We start from the raw sequence: 13,844 nt of genomic DNA on the forward strand, positions 1-13,844 counted from the left end.
ACCATTATTCCTATTTCAGCATTCCCCTCCCTCAAAAACAAAACAAAACAAACAAAACAACAACAAAAAACTTCAGTAAAGTCAATCGTGCCCACAAATATTTTACTCAAGTGGATTTGTGTTTCTGTTTTATATACAAAGGAATGCTAAATTGCATAAGGACAAGGAATAGCATCACAGAGATGGAGTGTGGAAATAGGAGTCCAGGACGCAGAGTGGCCAAGAAGATGAAACAACAGAGAAGTTGAACAAACTTTGGGAGAAAATACTTGGTTTCCCATGATCTGTGAAATGAGAAGAGGCTTAATTCAATAACTTGGGTGGTGGGGTCAACAGAGAAAGAATTCTCCTAAATGGTATATGGGATACATTATAATTACTGTTGTGTTATTTTTATTGCTGTTTGTCATAGCTCTGGCTGCTATAACAAATGACCATTAGGTCATTAGGTGGCATAAACAATACACATTTATTTCTCACTATTCTAAGGGACCTTAAAAAGCTCAAAATCAAAGTGCTGACAGATTTGGTTCATGATGAGGGCTCTCTTCCTGGCTTTCAGATGGCCACCTTCTTGCCATGTCTACTTTTGGCAGAAGGGCTCTGATGTCTCTTCCTTTTCCTTATAAGGAAATTAATCCCATTATGGGGGCTCTAATCTCATAACCTCATCTAAACCTAATTATTTCTCAAAGGCTCCACCTCCTAATACCATCATATAGAGATAGTTCTACTTTTCTTAAGTATTCGGAATATTCTAGAAACAAGTTTTTCCTGCTGACCATAAGTGACCTGGACAAATCACTACCTCTCTTTTGGGAGTGTTTCAAGAATGAAGAACAGAAGCACAGGGAATCCTGTTGATTGAGTGAAAGCGAAGGAGCATTCACAGGTCATTAAAAGAGTATGGGCTTCAGACATCAATAATTATGGATTCTAGTCAGTTTTCAAAATTTGAGTGTGCTGACTTACTGATGACTCTCACAGAAGGCAGCCATCACATTAAGAGGAAACTTGAACTGCAATCCCTCATTTTCTTCTCATTTTCATGAAAAAGTTAGCATAATGGGAACTGATAAGAGACCCAAATCACTGAAATATGAAAATCACAGAATTAGCATTTATCCAAATTCCTCAGCTGAACCTATCATGGAAAGAGCTTGTTTTAATCACATCAAGTTGCTGCTTTGTGACTATGGAGTTTTTTATGAACTAAAACACCCCTTATTCTTCTAGGCAAAATTAATGGCTCTACCAAAGAATTAGATTAGTGAAGTATAGAGCCTTTGTAAAGCTCCAGGAAGACATCTTCAACATTTTCAAGTTGTCACCCCATGAAACAGAAACATCAGTGCAAAATCCTTTGGAATTAATCAATCTAATAGTCACCTCCTTCATGTTTTCTATTTTCGGACTCAAAATTTTACTCTGTTCAAAAGTTAGTTTTGTTTAAGATCTGGAGCAGTTTGCATGACCACTGCTCTTTCTCCTAGATAACTTTACGAAACATAAAGGAAGTTCATGAATTATATCCATGTACCTTATGTCTGAAGGCCACCGTCACTTTGGGTTTGGCTTCGCCACTGAAGTTTCCAGAAGTTAGCTGTCAGAAGGTAGTCTGTTTTATTTAAGGTTTATTTCATTTTAATCCTCAGTTATATATGTGAAGCTATAATATTTTCATGAAAAAAAAAATCTTTATTATCTTGACTGTTTTTCTCCTCTACTATTTGTTGACTTACTAAGCAGTTCTTGCATTATCATGCAAATTTTTTTGGTCTCACTGAAAATTACATGTTCACTCTGATCTGAAGAATAAAAAACTTGGAAGTCAAGATAGTGAACTCCATGTAGTCATGACATATTAGTTTGTCAGAAATGAAAGTGCAATTCTGGTGTGTAAGCCACAGTATTATATAATATTATCTCTTCAGTGATTAATAATATGCCAGAGTAGGTCAGAACACCTCAACAGAGCAGTTTTAGATTCTCTTTCCATCACACCATGCTATGGACACCCCAGCTCCATCCTTATCAACAGACTCATGCATGCCACTCAAAAGTTCTGCATGTGCTTTATTTCAACTTGCTTTTTTTCATTGAATACTGCATTGAAAACATATGTGCTACTGTTCTGCCACATACTTTGTCCCCTTCTTTGCCCCATAAACTCCATAATCTAAAATTCTCTATAATTAGTCTCCAAGGTTAATTTTCAAATTCTAAATGTATCCATGTATATAAATGCAAGTAAAATCAATCTTCATTATTCATGGATTTGATATTTGCAAATTTGCCCACTTCCTAAACTTTATTTCAAGCCCCCAAGTCAACACTTGTGGGTTTTCATCATCTTTCCCATAAATGTGCAGAATGGTGAAAAATTTGAGTTGCTTGACAAGCAAGTTCTCACCTGAGGTCAAACAAAGCAATGCTCTTTCTTTTTCAGCACTTGCACTGTAAATATAGAAACATGCCACTGCATCCCCCGCCCCCCCAGCCCCAGTATATTTACTGCCACTCTGCGTTTTCACTTTAGTGATTTTTTTTTCTGGTAATTTCACTATCTAAAATGGGCCCTGAGGGTAGTGCTATAGTGCTAAGTACATACTTCTTAAGTATAAGAAGACTGTCATTCTCTTTGTGGACAAAACACATGTATCCAAGAAGCTCTGTTCAGCATCAGTTATAATACTATCGGCCATGTGGTCAATGTTAATTTGGTCAGCAATATATATTAAATGCAATATCTTCAAACAGAAACACACATAAAACAAGGTAATGTATTAATTGGTGACAAAAAATGTGTGTAAACAGAAGCTTGTAGGCGCCTAAGCCTGTATTTCCTCTAGGAACAATGGTTCAGGATTCACTAATTTAGTGTTCATGGCTATTTTGCAGAACATAACTACCACAAATAGTGGAATCAACTGTATTTATTTATAGTGGGAAATTTATCAGTTCTTAAAATACACATATTAGTGTAGAATAGGGAGGAAACTGACCTAAGAGTCAGGAAGTATTTTAGCTCTAGATCATTAGATGTGAAGCTTTGTTCTTTAAGATTTCTGATTGATTTCTTAGGTGTGCAGAATGATTTGATATTTATCTATTTGTGTTCAAGTGAAGAGTCAGGCTTAGGGTTGCCCTACTCCTCTGCTATCTTATAGCCTCCAGTCTAGGCTCATTAATCACCTGTACTCTGAGATTCAGGTATAATAACCCATTTAAAAACATAATAAAACAGAAAGAAAAATATATATGCATACACATAATATGAAAAGAAATAGGGATTTATTTGTAATGATCATCTTCCCTTCCATTTTTACTTTCTCCTCTAGTGTGAAAAACTGTGTTTAAACTTGAGTTTAATAAATTACTGCCAATAATGTATTGCTAAGTGGATCTAATAATATTATTTAGGTTGTTTGCATACAAAAGAACTTATTATTCAGAGGAATATACTTAAATGTTTACAGATAAATTGTTATGATGTTTGTTGAATGCTTCAAGATAATGTTCAGTGAGTAGGGACAAAACAACTTGATACCTATTGAAACTGAATGATGGACATATGGGATTGCTATTCTCTTAGGTCTATTGTGCATACTTTTGACATTTTCTATAATAAAATGTCGCACAGATAAGTAATAAAGTAAGAAGTACTATTCTTCTGTGCCAAGATCCATGCTTAGTTAGAACTTTATGTATGTTGTTTAATTCAACCTCTATAATGATTTTGTGTAGCAGATGTTTTTAATAGTTCTGCTCTCTCTATATATAGTTCTTCTTTAAATTAAATAAATAAATAAATATATATCCCCAATTAATCAGTGATAGCAGCTACACTCTAAACATTTAGTTTTCATTCTTAATTTTTTTCTTATAATGTATTATATATGCAGCTTGTACAATGATAAATGAATGTCTTTTCAATTTCCAATTTTTAAAAATTTCATTCTAATATTATAGTGCAATACACCTACATTTTAAATATATATATTCAGAGTCACTTGTTCTTTTGTGTCCAGTTATCAAAAGTCCCAATTCACAATTCTAGATTTAATATCTGAAAACCCAAATGACCAAAACAAACTTTGTTCAAGAGTTCTAGAACCGAGATCCATATATGGAAGACATAAATAGTCAAGAATGTAACAATTTTCTTTCTGTAATAAATTTCACACATCACTGAATTTAGAATTACAGTTTATTAGAGTTTGCAGTTCTAGATATACAATCTTCTTACATTTCAAGAAAATAAATCCCAGAGAAACAGAGTAGCTAAAAGTGGAGACCAGGTCTCTTATTTTCCAGACACATCGTCTTTCTATCACCTCACATAGATTAATTTACCCCATACTGAAAAATGTATCAGGAGTTCTAGGCAAATTTTGCAAGAAAAAACAAATAAATGTGCATGAACACAGATGCACTACACACCAACACAAATTAATATAAGATATTTAAATTAACTGAAATGTTCCTTACTTTAAACCCAGAGTAGGCATAGGTCAGGTAGAGATGATTTTATCTAAAGCTGTTTGCAAATCCATAATTAAATCCATGCACACTGGCAGTCACACAAAATATCACCCTGTGATGTTATACTTGGTTAAGGATTAATTAGATTAAAAGCTTCTGAGACTAATTCATTGAGATAAGAAATGATAATTTGGGAGTCTATAAAGCAGAATTATCCTTACCATATTGCTTTTCTAAAGCAAGTTTTAATTATCTCTCTTTAGCCAAATGTAAAAGTATCTTTTTAGCTTAAAATATCTACTGAGGGAAGAAAAAATAAAACTCTATTGAGATGAAATATCTACTTAACACAAAAAAATATTCTACTATGCAATTAAAACATTAAATGTGAATAACATAAGTGAGAGGTACACCTAACAGATGCTGCGAGTCACTGTAACGCCCATGTCTATTTTCCAAAACTCAATCATCATTTACTAACTTAGATGAATATTTCTTTTCAGGGAATAAAAATAAAACCAAGACCAAAGCAATGCCAAAAACATAAAAATGCCTCAAAAACCATGTCTCTTTGCAATAAAGTGAACTGCTTTTAAAAATTATAGTGAGACTGTGTTAACCTACCATAAACTCTGTTGCACTTCAGCTTTTAGAGTTATATATTCTGCTCTATACTTAAGTTACAGGAGCTTCAAAAATAGCACACAGATAAGAACTAGTAGAGAACTGGCTTAGTAATAAAATTCAATAGAAAATTAAAAAGAAAATTATACTTGGAGGTCTAATAAGTGATAAAGACAAGATTTTAGGCAATCAGGAAAGAACAGAATTGTCAATGTATGGATTCATGCAAATTTGAAGAAAATTAACTTGATTCACACCATACATCATCATACATTTTGAATACAAATATACATGTAAAAAAAGTAAAGCCTTCAGACACTTTAGAATATATAGAAATTGTACTCCTACAATATTAAGGGTGAGGAGGTCAGTTATAAGGAACATACCAAAGGGAAAAAGACAAACAACACAGGAAAATACTGATTGATCTTACTGTTTAAAATGGGCACAACTCTCACATTCAAAAGTTTTGTAAATAAAACTGAAACTCACAAAATGAAAAAAATTTCATCACATGTAATAATTTTTATGTGATTAACACAAAAATTCCTAAAAATCATAGAGAATCTTTATATTCTCATAGAAGTACAGGCAAAGATGTGGTAAAGTAATTTGTAAACCAAGAATTATTAATGGCCAATAAACATTACACAATACATCATTTTGATAATAAAAATATAGATCAAAAATTAAATATGATTTCTACCTATAAAATTGAAAAGATAAAAAGAAAACACAGAATATTAAGGGAGTATCATATTCTCATATATAGCCAATGGAAGTTCAAACTGATCCAGTATTTCTGGATAAAACATAATCAGAGTATATGAAAAATACAATGTATAGCAATGTCAGTGTAGATTTTTTTCCAAAAAAAAAATCAAATTTATAATAATAATAAAAAACTCACCCACTAACATCTAACATTCTTCCTTTGTGTCATGCACCATCCTTAGCATTTTCCCTACATTAACTCATTTAATCACTTCCACAAGCCTGTAAAGTAAGTTCTATCACTATCATCCCATTTTACAAGTAAGAAAGGGTATAAGAAACCAGATCACGGTCTGCTCTTTTTCTTCCTTTTCTATTTCTAGCCCTAGCCTCTCTATTGTTCTGATTATGCACAATGGAGGATACTCAGCTAATATTCATAAACTTCATAAAATTTTAGCAAGATATATGCATACATGTATATGCATAAATGTCCATGTGTGTATATATTTACATCACATTTATACATACATTATATATGCACACATATAGATTTGTGCATTTGAATTTTATATAAGGGGAGTTTCCAGGTAGAAATAGATTCATGTATGTGAGATATTTTCTACTATATGTATATATACTAATTGTATGAATATTTTTGGTTTTCATGACATTCTTATAACCAAAGAAACAAAGATGCCTACTAGTTGTAAGATTTACCTAAATTCTGTCTTTCATATCTGTATTTGTTTTTTCTCCTATACAGTGGTATGCTGAAACCAATTAGCACCAACTTGTGAAAATCAGTTAATTTTTGCTAAATTTTGCAAGCCATTATTTCACATCGAGTTACGTAATTTTAAAATCAAATATAGTAATGAATACTCAAAACTCATCATTCCATAATAATTTTACTACAATTTACTATTATCTATGTTCTAGAAGTTATTTACATTTATTGTTTCTGTGTAATGGACATAGTATAAAATAGGACGACTTAATTGTTTCACTTTTTCATTATTTATTAATATAAACAGAATGTTAACTAACAATTCTGTCTGAACTAAACTTATTTTCAACACTATATATTGTCTATAAATATAGGCATTTGGATTTGGCAAATGTCAAAGAAAGTGTTCTGTAAAAATCAATGGTTATGTGAAATATACAATAAAGAATATTGTATATGAAGCTATTTTTTTATAAACTGGCATTGTATATAACAGTGAAATAATAATAAACATCTATATTATTCTCTAGTAAGCTGGTTATTAAAATTTATAAGCACAGCATTGCAGCATTCTGCATTTAAAGCACAGTGAGTTCTAGAACTCACTAAAAATTGTCTCAAATTTCTTTTGTTTTTTCATTTTTTAAATGTATTTTGAAGTGTTTAAATTTATTTAAGTGCAAGTTATTCTTGCCATGAATATGAAAATTTGGAACACATTTTTAAAAACTATTTATAATATTTTATTATTTGGAGTGTCTTCTTTCATTTATGCATTACTTCAAAATTAAGATACAGTATGAACGGTGTTTTGAATTTCAACAATATATCATGAACAGTTCTGTATGTTATTAACTATTCTTGTAAAACATTCTTTAATAAAAAAAATTCTTTAATGGAGGATTACTCTTTCATACTATAGATTTATTCATAATTGATTCTACCAATTTCAAATCGATACTGTTAAACAGGCAACCCGTATATTTTAAGTTTAGAATTTTTTTTAAAGATTTTATTAATTTATTCATAAGAGACACACAGAGAGAGAGAGAGAGAGAGAGGCAGAGAAACAGGCAGAGGGAGAGGCAGGCTCCACGCAGGGAGCCCGACGTGGAACTTGATCCTGGGTCTCCAGTGTGACGCCCTGGGCTGAAGGTGACACTAAACCGCTGAGCTACCCAGGCTTCTCTTAAGTGTAGAATTTATGGTAACATTTATAATCTCTCATTAACCAAAGACATGACCATTCAGGTCAAAGATGTTTGAAATCCATACATGAAGGCTGATAGCTACTTAAAATTATAGTAATTATAATTAGATGAATTGCTTGATGTTATTGCAGTTCCGTACTTTATCTTGAATATTTTGTACTTGTGATTCATTTTTAGTGTTTTCTCACTTGAAACCATCAAAAGACCATTCATTTTAGTTTGGCACAATTACTAATAAATAACAATGAAAGTAAAAGTAACATCTGTACTTTCAATATGAAAGTGTCTTCATTATTAGCAGGGTGCAAGCATTGTCATTTCTGATTCTCAGAACTTGAGACAGAGTACTATGGGCTTCTTGATGAAATGAGGTTCATAAAAGTTCATGCCAAAGCATCACCATAAACCTCACATACAGATTTCTAGATGAGAAAAAACTAAATATATAATCGGGGATAAGAGGATCAACTGAAACAATAAAAAACAACAACAGATTGTGTGTTAGTTCTTTTTACACATTGATGACTTCCTGGGTTGAGGCTCAATGACATTGCTAGATACAGCTTCTCAGATACCAGCAATGCCTGCCTTACTCCTTATCCTTTCCTAGGATAACCTCACTTATTTTTCAAATGTCAACTAACCTGCATCTTCTTTTGGAAGTCATCCCCTGCCATTCTGTATACCTAAGCACATAGACACAGACACAAGTGAATGTGTGCATGCACACACACACACACACACACACACACACACTGGAGCGGCGGGGGCAGGGAGGTCTTGTCCTCTACAAAACTTTTCCAGAGCACCTTGTTATGGATTGAGTCATGTCTCCCAAAAAGATAGGTTTGTGTTCTAATACAAATGTGATCTCATCTGGGAATAGTTTTTGCAGATGTAATCAAATTAAGATGAACTCACACCAATTAAAAATGGGCCCTAATCCAATGACTACCATCCATTGAAAAAGAAAGAAATTTAAACATAGACACACAGGGAGATCATTACATGATGACAGAGAAAAAGAAATGATGCATCTATTAGTCAACCAGCACCAAGGGCTATCGGCAACTCCAGAAGCTAGGAAGATTCAAAGAACAATCCTCCCCTAGAGCCTTCAGAAGGACACCTTGCTACACCTTGATGTCAAGATTCTAGCCTCCGAAACTCTGAGAAGATAAATTTCTTTTGTTCTAAGTCATCCATCTTTTGGTACTTTTTGATAAGGCAGCCCTATGAAATTAATATATCCCTAACACTTTCTTCCTCATTCATTCATTCAAGCAAATTTTACTAAATGCTGACTCCATGCCAGGGAGTATACTTGCTTGCTTTCCTCCTATTCCTCTGCCAATCAGTATAGCCCCTCAGAAGAGGAGCTTTATTATTACATTCTCCAGAGCCTACACAATTTCACACAGAGAAGAGGTTGCTAATAAATACTGTTGATTAAATGATTAAATGCCACTCTTGATCTTTCACAGGGAGCTTCTTTTTAACATTACTTTTATCTTCCTAGTAAAGAGTGGTGTCCAAAGAGAACTGAGGGCTGAGAGATAAAGGAGCTGTCTTTTAATGACAATCACAAAACTATCCAAAGTAAACAACAGAATATGTGCATTTTAAACAAACGGATCTTAGAAATTTTTTTGTTGCCGTTATTATCATCAACTATGCAAATAAAATGCCATTTCTCTTTGATTGTCTAAATGTTCTTTACTTCATCAACATAAAAACAGCCAAATGGACTTTCACTGAACTTGAAGGGTATGTTTGGGAAGGCATGAGAAAAATTATAGCATAATAGACAAACTCTGAAGTCAAAATGCCTGAGTTTAAATTCCTGCTTAGCCCTCCTTAAGGTATAACCTTAAAGAAACATTCAATCTCTCAAGGTCTGTAGCTGCTCATCTATAAAATGTGATTAATGAGTATACATTACATAGGAGGCACATGTGAGGATTCAAAGAAATACTATATGTTTAACATAGTGTTTTAAACATAGTGAATACTCCACCAAGTTAATTTGCTTTAGTTCTATTGTATTACTCTCATTATTAATAAAGCTGCTATGTTTTTGTTTGCAAAATCTTGGTGCAAGTCCTTTAGAAATCCTTACTCAGTAGGTTAAAAAATATGTAAGATCTTAGAAGAAGAAATCACTTACTTATTTACATATACTATGCATATGATAATTTCAAAAATAAGGACCAAAAGAAAGATTGCTTTTTCCTTCAAAAAGGCAGTCAATCTGGCTAAGTATCTTGATCATCATTCAAAGAACTTTCTTTAAGTTTGAAGTCTCCAGTACATTGAGGCACATCACCACAGCAAGTGGTTGTCCATGTGAATACACAGATGAATCAGAGAGAATTGCCTATAAATAATTCATGGTTATACAGGAAGATAGAGATACAATTGCAGGATTCATTGACTCCCTATTTTCCATGGAAAACTACTATAACACCTTGGCTAAGTACACAACACACTTTATGTTCTCATTTCCCACTTATTGGTATATATAGAATTATAGCTCCCACATTATGTTTCATTTTTTTATTGGTTCTGCTTTCCATATGCTTTGTTCTCTCTTTTGTTCCTTTCTTTAGATGGACTCTCTATAACATTTCATTTTTTTCTCTCTCTCAGTTGGAAAACTATAGCTTCTATTTCTATTATTTTCGAGATTAACTTTTATATTTTTAACATGAATATTTTAAGTTTAATATTGGTAGCTGCAACATCCCCTGGAAAACCTGAAGGATGTGATAATACCTCAATCCAATTATTGCTATGTCCTTAATTTTAGGTATTCATTTCCTGTATGTTGGTTCTATGTTTCTGTCCCCACCCAGTGAATTTTTTTTATATAATTTTATACAGTCAATTTCAATTAAGTCACTTACTTTCTTAGCTCATAATTTCCATTTGCATCTCGTATGCTTTCCTGGAATTATTAATCTAGAATACATTCATTAAATTGTAAATAAAATATAGCCTTTAGAAATGCATTTATTGAAGTATGGTAGGTGGGAAACACTGTTTTTGTTTGCCCACAATAATTTTGATTTTATTCTTATTCTTGAATAGTATTGTGAACGCCCCCCCCCCGCCCCCCACACACACACCTTGGGGCACTTTGAAGATCCCAATTTCCTCTTCTGTTCCATTGTGAATGGGGAAGTTAAATTTAAGACTATCATATTATCTTAAGTGATCTGACTCTTCTCTTGATTACTTTTAATATATTTTATTTATCCTTCGTATATTACAGTTTTCATACAATGCTCCCTGTTGTGCATTTCTTTTATTCCACTTACAATTTATTTGACTTCCTAGAGGTCAAAATTCATGTCTTTAAGCACTTTTGAAAATGATCCATCATTAACATTTTAAGCTATTACCTCTCTTCCAGTCTCTCTATTCCTCACTTTTGGAATCCCAATAAAATATTATGTTAGATCATCTCTTTCTATCCTGCATGTCTCTTAACCATTCTTTCTCAGTCTCTCTACATTTGATCTTTGTGCTACATTCTGTGTGATTCTCTTCAATCTGTCTTCTGTATTTCCTAAATCTCCTTTCCATTTTTTTTCTTTTTTCTATTCTGCTTTTACCCATCCAGTTTGATAATCTCTTTCGTTGTTGTTTATGCTTACTCTTGCTGTTTTAAAAACTTCCTTCTGTTTTGTAATTTGTGTTGTGTATTTTTATTCACATTTGTGGTCCATTTGCCAAAAAGGAAAAAAAAATCTGTAGAAATAAGATAAAATTATTTCCTTCTAGATAAACTTTACTTTTGTTGTTGCCCTCATAGGTTTCCAAACTGGACAACTCTTATTTGATTTACCAGCTTATCATTTGGAGGTTTCAGAAGTACTGTAAATTTGAACCCTAAATGTGAATCAGGTCACAATTTCTCATGGGAATTAAAAACAAAACAAAACAAAAAAATTTCCAGAGCCCAAAGACATAAAAGTTTATTTTGTTTCCTTTTGCTGATTCAACAGTTACGCATCCACTTAAACAATATCTAGGACTGTCTTAAAGATTAAGTGATAAAATGATAAAAAAAATCTTGATAATACTAATAGTTATAGTAGTAGCAATAATAATCATAAGACTTGTTATGATTAAATCAGAAAAGTAGGTAATTTTTATTCTTTGTATAGTTATGTACAAAGTTTTGCATATTTTAGACAGTACTTTTTTGGCAAAACAATGAGAAATCAAATGTATAAATTATAAATTTATAAATGTCTAAATGCAGTGATTTTTAAAGTATTTCTAGCTGCACAGGTGTTTTTTTCTGTGTACGTGTGTGTATGTTTCTCCCAAAATCACCCATTGGATAACCCCCCTCAAGGTGGAAAAGTAAAGTATGTTTTTGTATTCCCAGAGGAGGTCAACATATTAGTATTTACCACATTACTTTCATTCACTGGGAGATGTAAGGGAGATAATTGCATAAGAGAAGACAAAGTCTCTGAATTGAGGAGAATTACGCTAAAGGAATGAGTGGAATGCAAAATACTTACATTTGAACATTAGGACCTATACCAATGAGAACCTTTTTTTAACCTAACCAATAAAGACTTTTGGGAGCACATGAAATTTCTGCGGTATTATAACAACTCCCATAACAATTTCCTATCAGTTATGAACTTATCTCTAAAAAAGATAGACTAGCTTGATGCATATTAAACTCTTAGGTTACATTTGCGAATATTTCTATTTTCAACTGTAAATAAGAATTCCAAAAGCAGAAATGCATCAATTTCTTCTAGATTGCCTAATCTATTGGCATATAGCTGCTCATAATAAGTTTTTAAAATCGTTTTTATTTTCTTGGTATTGGTGGTGATCTCTCCTTTCTCATTCATGATTTTTTAAATTTGAGTGTTCTCTCTCTTCTTTTTAATAAGGCTGGCTAATGGTTTATCTATCTTATTAATTCTTTCAAAGAACCAACTCCTGGTTTTGTTGATCTGTTCACAGTTCTTCTGGTCTCTATTTCATTGAGTTCTGCTCGAATCTTTAACTCTCTTCTGCTGGGTGTAGGTTTGATTTGCTGTTCTTTCTCCAGCTCAGGTGCAAGGTAAATTTTTGTATTTGAGTTTTTTCCAGTTTTTTGAGGGATGTTTGTATTGCAATGTATTTCCCCCTCAGTACTGCTTTTGCTGTATCCCAAAGATTTTGAATGGAGGTATCTTCATTCTCATTAGTTTCCATGAATCTTTTTAATTCTTCTCTAATTTCCTGGTTGACCCTTTCATCTTTTAGCAGTGTGGTCTTTAACCTCCACGTGTTTGAATTCCTTCCAAATTTCTTCCTGTGATTTAGTTCTAGTTTCAAGGCATTACGGTCTGAAAATATGCAGGGAACAATCCCAATCTTTTGGTATCGGTTAAGACCTGATTTGTGACCCAGTATGTGGTCTATTCTGGAGAAAGTTCCATGTGCACTTGAGAAGAATGTGCATTCAATTGTGTTTGGATGTAAAGTTCTGTAAATATCTGTGAAATTCATCTGGCCCAGTGTATCATTTAAAGGTCTTGTTTTGTTGGAGATGTTGTGCTTAGAAGATCTGTCAATTACAGAAAGCGTCATGTTCAAGTCTCCCAGTATAAGTGTATTATTATCTAAGTAGGTCTTAACTTTGGTTATTAATTGATTGATATACTTGGCAGCTCCCACATTTGGGGCATAAATATTCATGATTGTTAGGTCCTCTTGTTGGATAGATGCTTTAAGTATGATATAGTGTCCCTCTTCATCTCTTACTCCAATCTTTGGGATAAACTTTAATTAATCTGATATGAGGATGGCTACCCCTGCTTTCTTTTGAGGACCATTTGAATGGTAAATGGTACTCCAATCTTTTCTTTTATTTTCAGGATATAGGTGTCCTTAGGTCTAAAATGAGTCTCTTGTAGACAGCAAATAGATGGGTCCTCCTTTTTTATCCAGGCTGAAGCTCTCTGCCTTTTGATGGGGTCATTAAGCCCATTCTGATATTGTACATAGAAAACCCGAAAGACTTCACCCCAAGATTGCTAGAACTCATACAGCAATTCTGC

At 32.8% G+C, this 13,844-nt stretch overlaps 1 protein-coding gene across 2 annotated transcripts in view; it reads right to left on the minus strand.

Annotated features, from left to right (window-relative positions):
- The window catches only part of TENM4 (teneurin transmembrane protein 4), a 2,813,748-nt gene that overhangs the window by 1,993,582 nt on the left and 806,322 nt on the right, over positions 1-13,844 (minus strand). The gene's annotated exons all lie outside the window — the stretch shown is intronic.

The sequence above is a fragment of the Canis lupus genome, chromosome 23 (genome assembly GCF_048164855.1).
Source record: "Canis lupus baileyi chromosome 23, mCanLup2.hap1, whole genome shotgun sequence".
Taxonomy (NCBI): Eukaryota; Metazoa; Chordata; class Mammalia; order Carnivora; family Canidae; genus Canis; species Canis lupus.